The 15,721-nt window shown below is 40.8% G+C and overlaps 1 protein-coding gene across 4 annotated transcripts in view; it reads left to right on the forward strand.

Moving 5' to 3' along the window:
• Positions 1 to 2,988: 2,988 nt before the first annotated feature.
• The window catches only part of sipa1l3 (signal-induced proliferation-associated 1 like 3), a 74,054-nt gene continuing 61,321 nt past the window's right edge, over positions 2,989 to 15,721 (forward strand). Inside the window, exons 1-2 of one of the 4 annotated variants that reach the window (XM_030392357.1) lie at positions 2,989 to 3,139; positions 9,043 to 9,168. The gene's annotated coding sequence lies outside the window, so the exon portion shown is untranslated. Of the gene's footprint in view, positions 3,140 to 3,625; positions 3,739 to 7,411; positions 7,601 to 9,042; positions 9,169 to 15,721 lie in introns of those variants that run through there. The other 3 variants (XM_030392330.1, XM_030392347.1, XM_030392339.1) reach the window with 3 other exon arrangements.

The following is a 15,721-nucleotide window of genomic DNA, read 5'->3' on the forward strand; positions in this document are numbered from 1 at the left end:
ACTCTGTCATTCAAAATTCTAAAGTGAACTGCCCTACTATGCACACTGACTCATCAAATGGGCAAACACCTAGACACCCTACACAACACACTCATTCCACCAGAGCAGCTCAGGTACGTTGTCATTTGGGACAACGTAAGTTTCCACTGGGCTGCTCTGGTTCGTAACTGGTTCACTGCCCAACCACGCTTTATCTCCCTCCATATTCTCCATTCCTCAATCCTATTGAGAATTTTTTGTAAAGTGTATGACCAAAATCCACAAATCCACAAATGTGTATACCCCTTCTCCAAGCTATGGAAGATGCATGTGGATATATAGCAGTTTGTGCTTTTCATGGCTGGATTCACCATGCTAGGTGATATTTCTCTTGCTACCATGCCAGGGAAAACATTGCTTGTGATGTGGATGAGGTGCTGTGGCCAGACCGAAACAGAGGAGAGCATGCTGCACAGTTTTTTTGTTGTTGTTGTTGTTTTTTTTTTTTTTACTGTAACTGTGTACAGTAAATTCTTCTGTTGTTTTGTAGGTAGACCGTTTATTGTTGTATATGCACTTTGTGTTGGTTGAGATGTACACTGTGTACATTGTTTTTGTGGGAAAAATAAAATATATCTGTTACCGTGTATTTGTGTGTTCTGAGTATAAAAACAATATTCTCAAATATTTTACATCACACTTATGTATGTACTGACTGTAGTAAGTGTAACTGAACAAAAAAGGCCTAAGTCATTATGATGAATGAAGAAGTGTTTTCCATTCATCATAGTGTTTTACACTGAGCACATCAGTGTTCAACTGGTTCTTATAAATGTCTATTCATTTAAAGGTTTGTGTGTGTCATTTGAAAACAAAATACCATTTTGAGAAGAAATAACATTGTTTTGAATGTAAAGTTTAATTTTGCAGGAGAATTGAGGGGTTTTGCCCATTGTGTGTGTGATTTTTGATTTGTGTGTAGAGTTCTGAGAGCATGAGGCATGCTTTCAGAAAATGTGTGTAAACAATCGAGAAAAACTGTAATATGTATGTATATGCAGTAAACTATGGATCAACTACTTGCCGTCCTGGCTAATTATTGGATTTGATATTCAGCATTTATCTCATAATAGTGTTGTTGTTTTACTTTTATCAAATAATCAATTAAATTAATTTAAAAATTGTCAACCTTGTCTCTGATGCCTCCTGCACTCAGCAAAGTAACTTGTAATTGAAGTTTGCAAATACTGAGCAAAAAGTACAACATTTGCCTCCAAAGCGTAGTGGAGCTGAAATATGGAGTAGCATAAAATGGAAATACTCAATTAAAGAACAAGTATCTCAAAACTATTCTTGATATAGTTGACAATATAAAGATAATATAGTTTATAATATGGTATTATATTGATGGGAGCCGTTCTCCTACCTAACAAGTACAGTGCTGTGCTGCTATTACTTTTAGACTATTTTGTATTTTTGACAGTATGAACTGGGACTTTTACTTAGGTGAATGATCGAAATACTTCTCTCACCACTGGAAGTAAGGGTATCATTTAAGTCTGCTCTCTTGATCCAGACAGCTGACATGGTTTCACCTGTTTTTTGCTCCTTAGTCCAACTTTTTCCATAATTATTTTTATTTGTTTGTATGTTTGTTTGTTTAGAGAAACCAGCTCCTTCCAACTGTCCGCACCTCCTGCCTTCTCCTGCTGTCCAGTCCTCCAGTTCAGTGCTGCTTATGGTTTTAGAGTACAGATGGCTGAGTTGGAAGTCAAGTTAGTCTAATTCCTGGATCTCCCTGCCATCCTATTATCAACGCTGTCCTCTGGTTCAGAGACAGCTGCCTGCTGGAGCTGCAGTCTTCAGGCGGGCACAGTGAACAGGTTGCAGGTTTTGGACTGGCGTTAGCCCGAAAACTTTGTTTCCTGGATGCTGCCTTGTTTCTAAGACCACAGAGCAAGTGTATTTGCAGGAAATGTCCACCTGGTTTGCTGAGAGATACACATTCTTAGTGACAGGTCCATAAATATAGCCTATGGTATATTAATTATATAAACATTATAAAATACTGTAAATATTCATGCAAAAATATATAATGAAAGGGAAAATGATGACATTGATTGAATAATAAGAAATAAAAACAAAGCAAAACAAACTAACAACAAACAGAGAACTTAGAATATAGATTAAGTAACTAGTCACTTTGCAGTTTGTAATCTGTGTCAAAGGCAAAGTAGTGCATTTTTTAATTTATTTATTTCATTTGCATTAATAATAAAAAACTCTGAATATCGGATCTGGTAATTGGCCCTTCATATACACCTACATGGAAATATATGTATAATTTACTTTTAATTTTGATACTTAAGTACATTAAATATCATATACTTCAAGGCCTTTTTTCAAGTAGGCCCTCTATTCTTATAAATGACTTTTACTTTTACCAAAGTAATATTTTAACAGAATATCTTTACTTTCACTCAACTATGACTTTAGGGTAGTAATTGATGATTGCAGGTTGTTTTTAAACAACAATAATAATATTGTCTAATGTGTTTTATTTTGTTTGTTTTGTACTCAGTGTTTTCTTCTTTCCTAAAATGTATTGTATTCAGTTCTGTTAATGTACTTAGTGTATCTCTTAGATTTTATCAAAAAAAAAAAAGATCTGAATTAATTAGTGAAATACCAGATAACAAATGAGGACTGAGAATGTGTAGCAACCACAAGGTTGTGCTATTGACTAATTTGTGTGTGATGCATAATCAGAATGTGATCATACAGCATGATAAACATATAGAAGGCTTATCTAGAGTCCTGTTTCTACAAGCGTTGACACTTGCAGTGTGTCTTTCCTTTAATATTCAAAGTGAAGCTCTGTCACGTTTACCAGATGGTCATTAAAACAATGCGTGTGTCCACAGCTCCAGCAGTAGTAGTCTGCTGCCCCCTGTGTGTTACTATCAGTAGGTTGCGCCAACCGGAGCTACGCATGCGCAGTGAGTGTGCGGGCGCAGCTTCGCCGTGGTTTCGGTTGAACATTGGCAACGTCTCGTTCCGTGAACAGGCAGTCGACCGTCGGCCAGCGACTCTTTCCACACTGTCTGGAGACTTATTTTAACGGAATAGGAGCCGGGCGGAAACACCGGAGCAGCATTAGGTAAGATGTGTGCTCTTTTTCTTTTCTCTCAACAGCTGAAGTTGAACAGTGCGGGCCATTCAAAAGCGCCGAAAAGTGACGAGTGAACTAGACGTTAGCGAGCAAAGGCGAACACCGAGAGGCAGCCGAGCCGACCAACTTCAGCCAATGCAGGGAGCAGGCTCTTTACTACGGCTGAGCTGTTAGTCTGAGTGCCGCCTCAGACTGTCCACACCGGCTCAATACTTCATTCCGTCCTCCGGCCATTCACCAGAGTGGATATACAGTCTCAAAGACGCCGCTACCCGCATAAATCTATTAACTATAAAATATCCTACAACCTTCCTGATCATTAAGGTCCCAGTGCGCATGCTCGCACTGCCGAGCTCACTTCGGATTTGTAGTTTTTCGTACCTGAGTTAATCACAGTTGTGAGGGCCAAGAGAAAATACTAAGACTACAAGTTCCAGACAATGGGAGCTTTGTTTGGGGGCAGAGCTAGCCAGCTAGTTAGCCTGGACGAGCTTTGAATTTCGAGTAGTAGTGCTGCAAATCGGAAGTTGCCTTGGCAGGAGACTTGTTTCAGAATGAGCTGCATGGGAAAGCTTTCTGCTGCACAGGTATTGTTTACACGCGAGTGTTGCAGTAGTTGCAAATGGCACTGGTGTGCTGTGATCGGACGTGCAACATGTTTGAAATGTGGACTTAACAGGGGAATTGGGCATACGGGCTGTGTTCAGCTGTCAAAGAGACGTGTGCACACTAGTGCGCAGGATTTGCAAGATGCATTTGCGTGTGTGTGTGTCTGTGCGGTCGTGGGGAGGTGATGATGCCTCGGCGTGCCTTCTCCCTTTCATAGAGGTCCCCCTTGTTGCTGCTGTATTCCCCAGCCCTCAGGAAATGACACGTCGAGTATCAGGATGATGGATCGGTCGTGCTAGAGCAGCAGAGCATGGCAGCACTGCACATATTCTGGACATCATTTACCCTGGTTTCCTCCCATCTGGAACTAATGGGATAATTATTACCAGGGAAGATCAGAGAATGATGTTCCAGTGTCTCACCCTCGTTATCCCGCCGATTACCGGCTTATAACAGCACAAGAGTGGAGCAGACCGCTGCCCACTGTGTACTGTAGTACAATGAAGGGGAATCCTGCATTCCATCGTCAGTTTAGGAAGAAATCAGATGTGAATGCAGCAGTTCTGAACTGTGAAGTTGATGCAGAATAATAACGACGTGGCTCTCCATATTGTAAATCCTGTTTCCTTTGAACAAAGGCTGTGCACCAGACTGCAGCAGTCAGTTAAACAATGCTTTCCATTTCCATCTTTTCTAAACTAGGCAGGATTGGTATTTATGACCTGTGAACTCATCAGTCTGTGTCACTACACAGTTGTCTGTTTTTAGTTCCTGCTTAATAACACAATGTCAATCAGACGCCCTGCTCTTCTGAGACCTTAGAGTTTGAACTGTCTACTTTCACGTGGCCATCTTTATAACCTTTAATGTCTCATTTCCTGTGTTCTTGTGTAACTCTACTTGTCTGACAAAGCAAAGGTTTCTTTAATTGATTGTTGGGAAAAACAAATTGCAGTACACGTGTAGTTCAGCATGACATGTCACCGCAAGCTGTTTTTGATAGATATATTGAAAACTACGGGAGCCTGTCACTTGACGAAACAAACCAGCAGAAAGTAGTCATTCAGACTGTGGTGTTTATACATCAGTTACTAAAATGTCATAGTTAAACTCATTAAACCCACTATAATGTTGGCCTTTATACAGTGGGTTGTGATTCTGCTTTAGTTTAATAGCTCTTTTTCACTTGTCAAAGTATGCCAAGGCAAGTGGCCAACAAGAACAAAACCCTTTACATGACAACATGTTTGTTTTAAATAATCTTTGTATTCATATATCTCATTCTCAAAGGAGCAGTTCAGCCAAAGCCTTAAATTCTGTTGTTATCTACTCATCTTGATGCAAATGACAAGTCGGGTAAAGTTTCAAAGTTCACAAAACATTTCAGGATCTTTACAGCGAAACGGCGTGGCAACATTCCGCTAAACAACTGAAGTAGATCGGGGGAAAACAAAATGAAATTAGACATGAAATGACTCCATACAGCTTGTTCAGTGTGACAATAGTCTCCGGAAGCCCATAGATTCAATATTGATTTGGTTTAGTTTTGAAAAACAAGTCCCCATTTACTTCAGTTGTTTAGAAGAATACTGCAACGCTGTTTTGCCGTGAAGCTCCAGAGATGTTCTGTGATTTCCATCAACGTGAGGGTGACTGAATGACTGAATTTTCATTTGTTGGTGAACTCCTGGTATTACAAAATGCATTACAAATTTGTATATTCTTGTATTTGGTGAAACAGTGATGGACGGTGCTGCATCCAAATGTTCACATTTCACTATGTAGCATGGTCAGATCTTTTGAGAAATGCCCCGGTGTTCTCCAGGTTGTATAGTTTGCGTCACCTAACTCGATTAAGGACAATGACTCTCATAAACCCCATGCTATTGAGAGCAAAAGGATGAAATCTTAGAAATATGCAATATTTCTTAGCTGAGCAGAAAATGTAGACACATTTGAAGATACAGTTTCTCTGGCAGATTTCACCTTTCCAGTCTAAACCTAGAACTGGTGATGCTCCGAGTTCATAAATATGGCTCATACTTTTTGGATTTTGTTGTTTTGCAAACTACATGATTTTGAAAGACCTGCCAGGTCCATATTATCTGTGCAAGCATGTTTTGCTTTGGTCTGTACAACAATAAAACATTGTATGTGCTTATCTGCGCTCATTTCATAACTTTGAACTTACGTCACATAGTTGTAAAGCACCTCCAGCAGTCTGCTAGTACTTCGCTCCACTGGGTACGAGATAACATTTACTTACAGTCTGTGATCCTGAGGAACATGTCATATTTTGTGCTACTGACTCTGGTGTTTCATTGCAAACAGCTGCGGGAACAAAGGATCCTGTCTTCAAAGAGTTGAATGTGGGCCACCTGAGTTATTTTGCCTGTAAACATTACGTTGAATCACCAAGTACTATCTTGGCAGAGGTGACTCATCCATTGTTGAATTCTCCTTGTTTCTTTATTCTTGACAAGGATGTTACAGAATGGTCATCTTTTGGGTGAACAATACATTTTTTAAGAGGGTCTTCGGTGCATTTTCTCAGGCAGCAAAGATTTTGCTTTGGCACCAGCTCTGGTTAAAGATCTTCTTTCCTAACCGCGACACCTTGGCAGCCCTCCTGCTGTTTGTAATTTTAGAACGAAAAGCCTCTTGCCAGGTTTCTATTTAAGCCTCAGAGGCATCTTAGTTAAATAAAGAGGCACCTCAACAACATCCATCAAAATCATTGGGTGTATCCTGATAGCTAACAAGAGAGGGAGAATGATATTAGTCCACCTTATTCCACCAGGTCCATGTCAGGGTGGACAGTGAAGGTGTAAGCATTTGTTTTGACGAGGTTGAACATGAAGCTGGGTCTTAGATTTAAGTTTATTGTCTGGTACAAGCTACTGGCATTGATTTCTCATTGAAGCATATTCGTAACACCTCTCTCTGTGTTCATTGCTGCCTAAAGCAGTTGGTTTATACTCCTTTTAGATTGACACTGTGAAGGTTCAACAGGTTCAGCTCATGTCAGTGGTTAATCTGACTGGGTCAGCGTACGTCATCACACCTTGCATCACAGCTTCTCACTGACCGGGGGTGAATTTAATTGGGGCATTAATCGACTCTTTCACGGTGGTGAAAAGGTGTTTTTAATTGGTTAGGCACTTTACTTTAATGTTGCTGTTTCTGATCCTTTTATTCAGTTTTAAAGGTCTTATAACAAGAAGATGAAAAATCTAATCCCCCTCATACCGGCGAAAGATCTCCAAACACTTACGTTAGTGTTGTCACAGTGGCACAGTAATCAAAGTCACCTTTTGGTTGGATGTTAAACAATCTAGACAGAAAACAAAATATAGGCAAAGCACGCCAAGTGTATTATAAATAACATTACATTTAGTTCTACATTAAGATAGAATACAAATAGACAGATGAATAGGCATTAATATATAAAGAATTCATCATAAACATTTCACGTATAACATTCACATGAGTCACATTTGTTGATTATTTAAACACAGTTTTACTCATTGATTTTTCCAACAAGAAAGAGACAGAGAGAAAGCAGCACAGAAACTGAGACCGCAATGTGTGGGCGAGAGCCAGTGTGAATGCAGAGAGAGAAACTGAAAATGAAATTTTATTTGATAATTATGTAATGCAGTGTAGTTCTATGTAATTCTGTGGTTTAGCTGTGTTTGGTATGGCACAACAGTGGTAGACTGGAGCTTGTCTGAACAGCAATGTCCTCCTCAAATAATTGAAAAAGATCCATTAGAGAATTGGTCAACTTTCAGGTAATCGTTTGATGTCTTTTTTCATGCAACAATGTCCAACATACAGGTAAGGATTTGCTGCTTTCCTTTGTAACTTACCAGGAATTATGCTGGTTGCATGTATGTACATTGCGGAACGGCTCCACTACAATTTTGCTCTTTGACCCGTTGTCTAGCAACCCCCACCGGGGGACCAAGGAGTTCCTGGCGTGATCGCAGTAATACATATTTGTAATAAACACAACAAAAACAATTTTCCTAACCGAAAGATTCGAAGAAGTGCTTGGATTTGTCGTTGTTTCCGTGTATGACTTCCTGTCTGCTTTGTGCTGAATTTGGCTGAATTGATGCCCCGTGCTCCAGCATCCGGCAGAAATAGAAGCCTTGTGTATCTGCTACGGAAGGGTCCGGATTGCCGGAGCTGCAACAGACTAGATATGCAATGCACTGGAGCCAGTGGAAGTAAAAACATAGGCTAGAGTGAAACCTTCCTAGCTGTCTTGACGGATCTGAACACGGATCTGGTAGAATTTAGGGGCTAAATTGGACAGAAAAGTGTGGTGCGCCTGTGTGGTGTGGCTGTGCAACTGGCCATCATATCTAATTAAATGGAAAAGCAACTCTTTGCCTTGTACTAAACAGTTGAACATATTTTGACGTCTTAAAACCACAAGAAAAAGGCAACCATTTCAGTCAACACAACCTTAATTAGTTATAGAAGATGAAGTATTACAGCCGTTTCCTAATATATAGGCTACCTAGTCTTTGAATATGCAGTAGGAAACCATTGTCCTAAATAAAAATACCATCTACGACATCTATGTAAGGGAGTCATTATAACAGCAGTGTCATCTAAATGGGTCAAACAGAGGTTGATCGTGCCTTCAGTAGATCTGCGTCACACACATGTATTAGTCAGAGCGCAGGTGCACAGTTTAAGATGAAATGGCATTAGACCACCAACAGTATTGCCGCTCCCCCGTCCACTCTCTTTGATGTATTTTCCTCCCCTGAGGGTCTTATCCATAAATCAAGATGCGAGTGTGTCAAGGGGTCAGAGATTTACAGAAATAAGAGCACACCATGTTTCTTGAAATGAGTCTCTGCTTTACGGCCTACTGTGCAGCCATAAAACATTTGCTAGGTAGGCAGTTGATCTATCAAGCCTGCCTCCTCCTTTTTTTCTTCTTCTCACTCCCTCAGAGGTCAGATCCCCTCAAGGTGTTGTTTACCAATCTGTCTTCTTCTCAGGGAAATGATGAATCAGAGAATCACAGTCCTGCGCATAAATTTCCTCTTGATAACAGTGTGTTCTTTCTGTCTTTTATGGGGGTTAGGGTCTTCTCACTTTAGATATATACAGAAAAGAACTCCCAGGCGAAGCACAGACTACATCTTTCCTCTCTTGAATCTACTCTGTGCTGGCTATGTTTGACCGGGGTAAATATAGCCTGTTGGTTTTAGCTCGAGGATAAACACAGATGTTGAGGAGGCCTTTTCTTGCCACAGGTCGGCCTGCGTCCTCCCCCTGGTCAGCGCTGGTAGCAGAGGGAGAGAGTGACAGGGAATGTCTCACGATCCAACCACAACACACTTAAAGAGGACTATTGGACTTAACACTGCGCTTCTGACAGGGTAACAGGAATTGTATACATTTACTACAAAGCATAGAGACAACCTGGCAAAGTGCTGTGCATAAAAGTGATTTACGCAGCGGAGGCCACTCAACAGATTTACAAATGGCTGTCCAGTTGAGAAAGAGCCTGTTTATTGAAACTGAGGAGAACTTGAAGAATTTTTACAGACAGGACCGTAAGAAAACCTGACTGTTTGGGTTATTTCTCAGTTCTCATACTCAGGCCACGGGGGATAGGGATTGCTGCGATAACGGGCTGTAGACCTGCTTAGTCCCTGAGCAGGACTGAATGTGCTAATTTCCATAACATTAAGAGTGCTTATCTGTTACTCTCCTCCCTTTTATAATGTTTCTCTCCAGCCTGTGTGCCTCTTTCAAAAGGGACTGATGAAGTTAAATGGTGTTTGAGTGCTGCAAGTGACTGTTGATGATAGGAGCACAAATCATGCGTCCCATCTTTGGGGAAAAGGCTTTGTTCTAGAGACTTCCAAAGCATTCAGAGACACGTCCATTAATATGAATTGTCATGCAGCTGAGAGGTGCAGCACTCTGTAATGTCTTCATTTCCTTTTTTCTTCCTACATCTTGTTTCTTGTGTCTTGGGAGATGAGTTTGTCTGCTGCTGTAGGGGGAATAGTGTGTTGATACACCTGCTTTATATCTGTCTAACTGATGTTTCACGCATAGATTTGACAGGTGGTGTGTGTCTGTCTGTGTGTGTGTGTGTGTGTGTGTGTGTGTGTGTGTGTGTGTGTGTGTGTGTGTGTGTGTGTGCATGCACAAAGAGCTCTGTCATTCACTAACATAGCAGAAATGTTCTGGAAAGAGGAAATCCGGCATGACGGGATAGAGAAACAGCTGATTGTGTCTCCATCTGTTTTTATGGAGTGAGGAGGAGTAAATTAACCTTGTGTGCCCCACATACACATGAGCTTGACCGCCAAACACATGTCGCGTCATAAGCTCCATTGCCATCCACTTTACTGTGAGCTGCAGAAAACATTCCTATGGCTGCGCTAATCATTTCAGTGATTTTTTCCCCCCCCGAGCAAAAACACCAGGGATCTTCTGATCCCAGCCTCTCAAGTGTAGAGATTTGATGTTTTTTTTGTCATGTGTTATTTAAACTGGTAATTTGTGAGTATCTTTGGATTATTGTTGGTTGTACAAAATACTTCACCTTGGGCTTGGAGAGCTTCTGCTTGCTCTGCTTTTTCTTCAATTCTTTATTACATGTTGGACTAATAATTGAAAAGCATAAAAAATAATACCACATTAATTGATAAAGATTATAAGTTGCAGCCCTAATTTCTGTAAACATATCACAGTCATTAGAGTCAGAGCTAATGGTAATTTAATTTTCAAGTAGGGGTGTCACAATTTTCATTCTAATTTGTAAACCGATCAAGATGAGCTCCTGACTTTGATCATCGAATTCTTAAGCAACATTGGTGATTCTCCCAGAATTCGTTTCATCTCCACCCCTGTCTACTTGCACACTTCAAAGATGGTAGCCTGTGGAAGTAACAGACAGCATCAGAGATGATGTTGGGATTATATTCTTTTTCAGAGATCTTTTATTGGATTGTCTGGGAAGAGGTTTTTTCTGGACAGATTTGAACAACTGCACTTTGTAACAAACTTTTTTAAATTTTTTTATATTTTGTTGCGTTATTGTTGAATTCCCTGTGGTATTTTTTTATTGAACTCTTTCTAAAATGGTGAGTACTACTTTATGCTGCCTGACCCTGCAAAAAGCTGCTGTTAAAACCCCTGTCTTTTATAAAGGACATTTTGGAAATGTAAACCAGGGGTCTGTTGAATTTTACAGATCTAGATGTCAGTCTAACAATGTCAGTGCTTTAAATTGAAAATCAAATCGAATTGTGGATCTGTAGAATTGTGACATCCCCGACGATTTCTTTTCACGTATTAAATGACAAATCATGATAAATCCTCATCACAAAGCCCAGATTGACATCTTCTCAGTGACTGTTTCGTCCAATCAACAGTCTAAAACCCAAAGATATTCAATATCCATTTATATAATAGAAAGAAATGCTGACATTCAAAATGCTGAAACCAGTTAATGATTGTCATTTGTTCTCAATCAATGACTTCAACAATTCGGCTACTTGCAAATTACTAAAAGTGGTTCATTGTCTCTCAATCCACTGATCAATAGTCAACTGATCAGTCGTACCAGCTGTGTAAGGATAAAGACACATGTTGAAGGGAGAAACACAGCTAGCAGAGACCTATTACAGCAATTTCAAGGCAAGTATGAGTGCAAGAAAATAATGACGATCTGTTTGAAATCGCTGATCAAGGAATGTTAACGTGAATCAGGAAGTTAAAAGCCCCACATCACAGTCAATAGCTTGAATCACTGGATCAAAAAGAGGTTGTAATGACCTAGCCCTCTGCATCTGAACAATGAGTCGATTCTTCATCGTGAAAGATGTTTGTAAGGCCACTTTTTCTTTCCTTTTTTCTGTACAGCAATAAAAGCATCATTGTAGCCCCAGGACACCTCATGTGAAATTCCATCTGTATTTTATTTGGAGGCGTTGTGTCAGTCTCTTTGCTCCTTCTGGCTCTCCGTGCTGCCTGTTAGAGGTCAAATTGTCGGACAGGAAGTGAGTATGTGCTGGGGAGGATGCGAGTGTGTGGTGGAGATGAGTGTTGCTATGAATCAGACAATAGGCATCGAGGAGAGAAGTGGCCTTGCACTGAGGAGATCAGTCATGAAGATGAACAACTATTCGCAGGACATGAGTAAAAACATTCCTTTTAAAGCTCAGAAAAATGTTAACACAATTGGTTTCCAGCATGTAGCTGATATCCTGGAATTCTTCTTTGCCCATTCATATTTGGGGATAGTTTAGAATTGGCTCATATTAGTCGCTGTAGAGGATTCACGTTGTCTCCAACTGTTGTTGTAAAAAAACTGTTGGAGAGAAGGGTGTAACACCAAACACCATTAGGAAACGTGTAGATAGATTTGCATGTTTCCCCCTTCCTTTGTCACTCAGGATGTTTTGCTTTTAGTGACCTGCATGTCCTTTTTAAAACACAGACTTCTAAACACACACCGCCTTGTGTGTGTGGTCTGGGTGAGTTTTAAAGGTGTTTTTAGTTATTTTTTTTGCAAATGTGTCATCGTAAGATGTTTAAGGAAACAGCAAAACGTATTGTCTCTTGTTTTCCCTAATTCTGTGGTATGTGTGCAGAGAGGAATTCATAAACTTGCAGCCATTCAATAAAGGCATGCATACATACATATGGTGTGTCACACCCTCTTCCTCTTCATAGCTCAGATCTCAGGCTATGACTGCTGACTGTGGAGCCATTGTTTTAATGCTAATTGAGTATAGCATGTGGTCATTCCATGAATGCCTCTTGGCCCAGTTTTTATGGTACTGTATCAGAATGTGCATTTTTTTCCTCCTCATTTCCAAATCAGATTTGATAGTGGGATGGAGGCTATTTAGCGGGCTATTTCCTCACAAGTTTGTTCAGTCTGCTCTGCACAGAGAGGGCATGGTATACTAATGTGTTTATGAGGTCGCAGAGGCAGGGCGGATAGTTTGTTAAGTCTGAGTGGGACATAGTAGGATTTCTCAGAAACATACAGTATAAAGCTGTTTTTTGGGTGGGTGTTAAAAAAACGTTGAGTATGTAATCCAATTTGAGTGTGTGTGTTGAGTATGGCATCTCTGATTAGTTTTTCCTGTGGTCAATTTGTCATCACGTAACCAAGTTCATTGCCTCCGTCAGTGGGCATTCAGACCTAAAACCAGAAAGGATTGTGGTTTGTTGCTTCAGGTAGGAAGAGAGGATGAAATATGATCCAGTAGGACCAGTTTGAGTTATAGATCCATGAATTTAAAGGCTTCATGCCAAAACACTGCACAATGATTTATGATGTTGTTAGGAACTATTTTACAGCCGTAGAAAGGTGTTACGGCAACAGTCGCTTTATCCTCCATCATATGGTCACGAGGCAAAGAGTGAGTTTACATAAGTCACGTTACAAAGAACTGAACAGGGAATCTGTGCTTGCACATATTTGAATAGCAGGATTTGGCGATATGTTAAAATTTTCCATCCGGCCATCATCATTTGCCTATATATTTGTGCATGTGTCACTCTAAAGGTCCTCTGTATGAACTTTGATTCCTTACGTGTGCTACTGTGTAACTCACTGAGCAGCCTCGTTTTTCACAGCATCAAAATAAAACAACAAAAATGACTGGTGATGGACTTTAATCATAGATTGCCGATACGTCATATATGTGTGAAATTGGAGCTAAATTCAGCATTTTCTGCTTGACGTCTGCGCTTTTTCCATAACACCCTGCCTTGAAAATGCAGTGGCCCTGTAGTAATCATGAATAGGCTGTGGGTTTTTTTCCCATCAGTGCTAATTGATGTCTGTCAGAACATGGCTTTAATCTTCAGTTATATTTAAAATACAGCTGATTGGTTACCCAGAAATAAAAGCAAATAAACTCTAGTGTCTTCTGGTCGTTTCTGAGTGACTTGATGAAACTCTGTTTACCAACCACGGATGGGACAATATATGATTTTTCCAGCTTCAAGACTCAAGATTAACTATTGTAGTGAGTTTCCATTATCGGGATAATCACATCAAAGGATGTTCACTCAAAATAGATGGCTGATCTGTGATGCAATAAAAAAACACTTGTTTCTTGACAAGATGTAAGGTAAAATGATTCCAGTATCTAGAATCCAGTTTTTGTGCCATTTTAGTTTTAAGTATGATGGTGAATATTGCGGTGATATAAGGAATTATCTTGACCAGGATAATTGTGACATGAAATAATCATATCACCCCATGGCTGTTACCAACATATGAGTATCTTCAGTGAGGCAGTCCAAGGCAATATGTTTATAAATACATTGACCATATTTTAAAGAAATACATCTGGAATTGATCCAGCATTTGGTCACACTGAGCAGTTATAAGGAGTGATCTGTAGTGGAACAAACTGTGGTCACATCTTTCAAACAATCCAAAGTTACTTCACAGGCGTTGTAAAGTTATATGAGGATAATGTCTAAGGGGGAAACTAAAGTGTGGCTCATGCTGCTCCAATTCCCTCCAAATACAGGTTTTGTTCATCCAGCACAATGCAAACAGATCCTCTTTCTTTAAGCTTTTTTGCTGAGCCTGAGTACAAACGTCTGCTGTGCTACTACTTGTGAGAACTTGTATGCCTTCCAGGGCTGTTTATTTAAGTGCATGATTAAATTAGTAGTATTGTAATTAGCTCTGCTGATGCCACCGTTTGAAACACTTGCGTTGTAAGTGTCTCTTTGACTGTTTTTGGTCTTCCGTTTGAAGCAATTCCACTCTGCACACTTGGCTGCTGCCCCAGTTGCTTTCAGATCACAGCTGTAAGTGATGGGTAACACTTGTTCGTGGTAAATACTCTTTTATTCCACTCAGAAGTATCAGTTATCTCTGTAATTATTTGTTGTAGCCTAAGATTGCGATACAAACTACTGTATTCCCCACCGGCATGTGTGTGTGTTTTCCATGTTGAGTGTGTGTGCAGCAGTGACAGCCTTGCTAACTCTCCCATAGGAGTAGTCAGGACAGCAGTGGAGGGGAGGAGGAAGTGACAGAAGTTTGGGTGTTTCTGCACACAACAGCGGGGCCTGTTATCATTGTGGGAGAGGAGGAGACGGATGAGCTGATAACTCAGAGGGAGCGAAGTGGCTTGACAGGGGAGGAGGGAGAGGAGGACAGACAGTGGGAGAGGCTAAAAGGGAGGCCTGTTGCAAGAAGAAAGCCAGCCCATGTGCTTCCTTCTCCTCTTTCACCTCCTTGATTCATCCTCCCTTTTTTCCCTCAGTTTTCCCCATGAGCTCTGCAGCTGAGCTCTGATTAGATAGCTGTCAGGTTCAGTGTGTCAGGTGAGGCTCTACCTGAGATAAAATAACAATAATCAAAAGACAAAGAAGGGGAACAGAACACAGTGGAAGTGGGTGGCAAAAAAAACTGTGAACCATGATACAAACCCCTCCTAGAGAGAGGTGAGGGAGTGTGTGAATCTGCAGAGAAAATGCAGAGTCTGTTGTGTGGTTGTCTCTGGAGAGGGTGTGTACTGTATGTGGAGCGGATCTCCTCTCGCTGTGATTAGAGATGCAACACAAAGAGGTTTAGAAGAAGAGAGAGAGGAAGAAGACAGTGAACATTTTGTCTTTGTGCTGCTGCAGACACCAGGTGACTTCTTGTGAGTGCGCTGAAGGTCAGTGCAATCTCCCCGCCCCTGGATGAAACTTGCTTGACCCACTTTGTTGCCCAAAGGCGTTCGAACACCCTCGACGCCTCCACCCCTCCCCCTCCTCCTCCACCGAGCAGACGTGCACTTAGCCAACCTCTCTGCTCATCTCTCCCTCCAAGACATGAACTCTGTCACTGCTCTCAGCCCAAACACCTCAGCACACACATGACTGCGTCCATTAAGCTCATTTCTGCCATACAACTGCTGCAGACGCCCATCCCTCCCCCGACTCACA

This window comes from Sparus aurata, chromosome 2 (genome assembly GCF_900880675.1).
Source record: "Sparus aurata chromosome 2, fSpaAur1.1, whole genome shotgun sequence".
In the NCBI taxonomy this organism is placed as follows: Eukaryota; Metazoa; Chordata; class Actinopteri; order Spariformes; family Sparidae; genus Sparus; species Sparus aurata.